The following is a 6,000-nucleotide window of genomic DNA, read 5'->3' on the forward strand; positions in this document are numbered from 1 at the left end:
TTGCTTGTTATTTGATTCTTGTAAATTCATGTGTAACTCATTCAAGAAAACTTTCTGCATGAAAGTTGTTCATTATCATGTTGTACATATTAAGAAATTTTTTCATAGTTAGATTGTCAATGGGTATTACTCAATTTTTCTGTTCTTACACGCTTGTTCTGAAGTTTCCTAATGTAAAGATGATTACGATCGTTTAGTTAGACTTTTTAGGCTAGTTTGTGCATGAAATTAGGCCACGCCATCTTCATGAAAATTGTTCTAAATGCTTTGATCTTTGTTGTTAAACAATTGGCCTTTTCAAATTGCATCTTTAAAAAAATGCTTTGGTGCATGTGATGTTTCTCAAAAACAAATTATGAAAAGGTTTTTCTCCAAAACTCGATTTGGCTTATGGAAAACTGTGATTTGGACCATATTCAAAATGTCAGCGACGCTTGTAAGTGCATTTATGCAAGCCCCATGCTAGCCTTGGCAATTAAATGTGTTCCATAACCTAGATATTCCTTAATCCTAAATATTTTCAAACATTTTTAAAATCTTGTTTTGACATCGTGAAAGTCACGGTTTGAATTGTATTCAAAATGCCGCAATGCTTGTAAGTGCATTTATGGGAGCCCCGGACTAACCTTGTCAATTGAATGCCTTTCATAATTGAGACATTACTTTGTCTCAAAACTTTCCATGAATGATTTGGAGATATGTTTTTGAAATATCACATGTACCCCTCATACATATAATCCCATTATGCACTAGAAATTGCATGCGCTTGTGATTGGCGCATGCCCTTGGTAATAAGTGACCCACTGACGGTTCACTTTCTTGCTTGATTGGTTGAGAAATAAGGTTCAAAAGACCTAGATGCATGTTTAAATTTTTGCAATACATGTGACTTTTAGATGAATGGTAGGGTCGATGCATGATATCGAGAGAAAATCTTAGGATCACATAGATCACTTGATTAGGAAACTCGTTATTGGTCATCTGAGAATACAATTGGTCAACAATTGCTATAAGTCACAAAAAATGGATTGAATAGGTGTCTTTGTGGGACTCTTGCATGAAAGACAAAGGCCGACCCTAGGGCCCAAAGTTTTGACTTTCGTATTGCACTTCCTTTAAATGATTGATCTAGACATGATGTCTTATTTTTTATTGTTTTGATATGTATACTTGTTTCTTTCTATTATATACACCTAGTTATGAGTTTCTTAGATTAGGTTTAGATTAGGACCCAGAAAACGGAGAAAGTGAGAAGATAGTGAAGGTCGATGTCCATTCCGATCATTATCATGTACTATTCATTTCCCTAACATATGTCTTGGGTTTCATTTGTTGTATGAAGCCCTATGAAGCCGGACAAGTTGCAAGTTTTCTCTCTTTCTCTCATCTTTTTCGATTAAGTTTCTCTTTTATATATTCTAGGATTGCATAGTAGATTTAATGCTTTCTTTGATTGTTTACTTATTGTCTTGTAATTTCAATTCCGTTGATTACTTTTTTTCTTTTCTTGTTTTTCTAGAAATAGAATATAATGAAAATGATTAACCATGCATGATTGTTTAGTTTAGAATGATCTCGAAAATGTAAAAAGAAACGCATGGTCATGTTAGGAAAACACAACATACTGTTTAGGTACCAAAAGGGCGCTAATAGAAATATTAGCGTAACCCAAGTCCCTGAACCTAGATATTAATTGCATAGGAATTAAGGGAACACTCCTAATCATTGATTAGGTTTTCTAGCTGACCCCAAAATAAGGCTAGTGGCGACTCCCGTCTTATTTTTAGGTCGTCATAAACAACTAGACCGTATAAATAAACTCATCATGCAGGGTACGAGTTTCGATGAAACTCACTATGGTTCAGTATACTTGATATGGGAGTACCCCAAAGGATAAAGTGATGCCATTCTTATGAGTAAGGCATATTGTTGAGAGGGTTATCATGGTAAAAGTACCCTTAAATATGATATCCACACCCGACCTCTTCTTCTAAGGTGTGTCACCCATGTGGGTATGGATAGTGATACTCTGCTATCATGCGGGGTACGAGATTGAGAGAGCTCGCGATCTAACGAAGGGAATTCACGAGAGGCTTGATCCAAAAGGCGGGGTGATGACATCTTTTAGAACGCGAACCGTGAGGGAACTCTCATGATTAAGCACCCCTAAACCCAACCTTTCCCCATTTTTTTTTCCTCGTAATGATGAGAGATTCAAGGGCGGCAAGGTTGGGTTGCAACAATAGTTGACGAGTGTACCAATTTGAGATTTTACTCTCTATTTGTCACAAATGTACTGGTTTTTAATTTTCGTGGTATTAATCCAAATTAATAGAAACTAACATAGGTATTCTAGGATGATCATTGGAATTAATATTAGTTATTGGATCTATTACCTCTCAATATGATCTCCGACATGCAAAAGTGAGAGTCGGCCAATTCAAGCAAGTTCTGGCAACAATTGGAGGTGGTGTCAACCACGATTGGGTTGGATACTTTGACGAGGCTAGTTGCATGAAGAGATTGGTGGTAAAAAAATCAGAACTGTGCTAGTGAAGAGTCAGAGCTTTGCTAGAGCAAGGATGCTAAGAGAGAGAGAGAGAGAGAGAGAGAGAGAGAGAGAGAGAACAATATGGGAAAAAGAAGATGGGAAAACGGTTTGGCCAAAAGAAAGATATGGGAAAATATTGAGGTTAAATTTTAAAAATGACTTGATCCTAATCTTACACCTCATTATATGATCCAATGGCCATAGCTCATTACTTAAAGAGCAAGTAAGGAGTGCCACACACCCCAAGTGTCAAAACTTGGTACGAGTGGATAATTAAGTGTGAAAACTTTCAAAATGTATACCAAGTGCCAAAATCAGAAAAGAAAGAAACACTTTGGTGCCAATGGTGAAAATTTTCAGCCAAATTATTGATGTGGCTTTTTCTAGCCGTATTTTTTATTGACGTGGCAATTGTTTTAAAATAAAATATTCATGTGGCGTTGACTTGGCTAGATAAGCCTAAAAAAAGGTCATTTTGCCCCAAATTTGATTTTTAAATTAAATAATAATTAAGTTAAATTAAATAAGAGGCAGCATTCAATGAGGGCTTCTACATCCCTTGCCACCACTGCCCACCATCGTTGGAAAGGGCTTCCATAACTCTCGCCACCACCGCCCTACCATTGTTGGAAAGGGTTGGTGATGATGGGCCGGCAGTGATAAGGGCTAGGCAAGCACTCGCTGAATGTTGGTTTTTTTTTAATTATTTTTTAAAATTTAATTTAATTAATAAATTTGAGGGAAAAAAGATGTTTTGCACATTGATTATTAAGTGGATATTTGGTGAGTTACATAGACCACTTCTATTATTAAAAATCACGCCATGTCAGTACTTAAGTATCTATTTTTCAAAAAAATAATAATAACACTTGAGTGTACTTTTTGGAAGTTTTGGCACTTAAAAGTCTACACATGTTAAGTTTTGGTACTTAAGATGACCTTTAAGTAAGCATATGATTGACACTTATTCTTTCGTATCGATAGGGGACATGGGACCCTCTAAGGCCAAGATTAAGTGAAAAATGAATGGCGTTGGTGAGGGTTTTTAGGGATTGATGACATAGATTGATTTTTGATAATTTGGGAAAATGAAGTTTTGTTAGATAGGTAGAGAGGGGGCCAGCCATGGGACTTTGTGCTGTATTTTGTTATTTTTGTGTTGACTTGTTGACTAGGGTTAAAATTGGTTAAATCGGATCGACCTAATTTGACCAATTTGAACCGAGATTCTCAATTGTTCTATTTCTTTTAATAGGGGATTGGCTTGGCCACTTCATTTGGTTCTCCCATTGGGCCGAATTTTTTTTTTTTTGAACGAGCATTGGGCCGAATTGAGTTGTGGTCAAATTCATCATTTTGTGCTTACTTCTCCAAATTATTTTAATTGTTTCCAAATTCATATTGAAAGTGATTTTTCTTGAACTAATGGGATTGAAAAAAGTTAATCATAACCCTAAACTCACGTTCGAACATCAGCCGACTCCTTTGAACATAAAATCTTAAAATAAGCACGACATCTTGAGTCATTCTAGTTTCCTACTCCAATGATTAAAAATGAATTAAATCAGTGAGTTTTGAAAATTTGTTGGTGAAAATTTAGATGTCAACACCAACAGAACATACAAAGGTATTTTTCTCAATTACTCAACTTCTAAAAATCATGTCTTGTATTTAATAAATTTTTGCTAGAAGTAGAAGAATCCATAAATATTGGATTCGAAGATATTTTGAAAGGTGTACAAGTTAATAATGATCAAGAACTAGTACTGTTGTCAACACCAATTGATCGTATTCCCCAACATTGGTGATCCACAATACAAAGTTCAAAATCTGCACTATCACCAAAGGATTGGAGACTCAAATCAAGTCATCCTAAAGAGCGAATCCTTGAAGCAAATGACAAAGAAATCAAAACCAGATATTCATTTAAAGAGTTGATGAACTAGATAGCATTAATGACCAAAACTGAGCCTAGAGAAGTTGACGAAGCTATTGTTGATGAGAATGGGATCGAGGAACTTTGTGAATTTAAAGTCAACAAAGCCTGGGAATTTCTGCCTCCTGCTCATGATCATACATTCATTGGAACAGATTGAGTATTCATAAACAAGCTTAATGAAAAAGGTAATGTTGTATGTAACAAAGCAAAACTAGTTGTAAAAAGGATCCTTGTTGCTAACAATTGGATTTACTCATATAAATATGAGAGTCTTCGAGGAAGTTTAAAGAAAGACTACTCGCTTCATTGCCCTTAACATTGGATTGAATCTCACATTGTGATTTGATTCGATGCTTAATCTCTATTAACAATTGGAAATATCCTGGCAAATTCCTTCTTGTTATGACATGATCATCCAAACTTTCGACTCGATGACACAAGCAAGCCATCTTATCTTAGGTCATTAGTACTTACATAAAGTAAGGCTCAATAGTCTAATCATATGGCAGAAGGTTTAGGGGCCTCCAAGAATTAATTCTCCACTGGAGTGCAGTAATTTCTCTTATTTCCTGTGTGAATTTGACGTTACATCAATATCATAATTCACGAGTCATTTTCTACCATTGACAGTGTCACGTATTAATTAATCTGTCGGTTTAGTGAGAGTGGTTGACCGAAGATTTAAATTGCACTAGTCGAGAAAGTTGAGAATTTGTTTGCATAAAATAAAACTTTGAGGATCAAAGATCAAGAGAGTTAGAGAATTTAGTCGAACCAGATAACGATTAAACATCAAAGTTCAAAGTATAATTACACTAGCATCAAAGCTCCACGTTTAATTACACGAAAGCTGAAACTTAAAGTATTAATACTATACTTAACCCTATCTTTCCTTATACTATATCTCAAATATGAAAAAACAAAAAAATGGAAAAGTGTGACTATGGGTGGCATCTTCACAGCTTTCTCTCCAGGAATCCGGACGCAATGTACTGACCAGTGACCACTATTATCATATTTCATGCATGGACCGCGTAGAGTCATTCATGTCATTGTGATCTCATGATAGTTCCCAGTTGCTATGCCTAGATCTCATAAATAAATATGGGAGTCTTCTAGGAAATCTAAAGAAAGACCGCCAGCATCCTGATCGCTACCCTCGGATGGAATCTCAAAATGTGCTTCGCTTTGATGCTCTATCTCTATATTCAATTGGAAAAATCCTGGAAATTTCCTTCTTTTTATAACATGATTATTCAATTTTTTTGACTCAATAGTGCAAAGTCTGCCAAGTCATATTATCTCGGTCATGGCAGGTTCTTTAAATGTAAAATTTGTTCAAATTTTTAATGGCTAACAACTCAAAGACCATCTCTCTTTATTATTCGACGCTGTGAAGGATGTGATGTTCACCGTGGAGGTTGACGAATAGTCTTCAAGTCAACTGGTCCACCGATAAGGACTCCCATTTTTTCAAAGAAGTCTTGTTGACTCCGTCTGGTTTCACACT

Source organism: Eucalyptus grandis, chromosome 5, assembly GCF_016545825.1.
Source record: "Eucalyptus grandis isolate ANBG69807.140 chromosome 5, ASM1654582v1, whole genome shotgun sequence".
Taxonomy (NCBI): domain Eukaryota; kingdom Viridiplantae; phylum Streptophyta; class Magnoliopsida; order Myrtales; family Myrtaceae; genus Eucalyptus; species Eucalyptus grandis.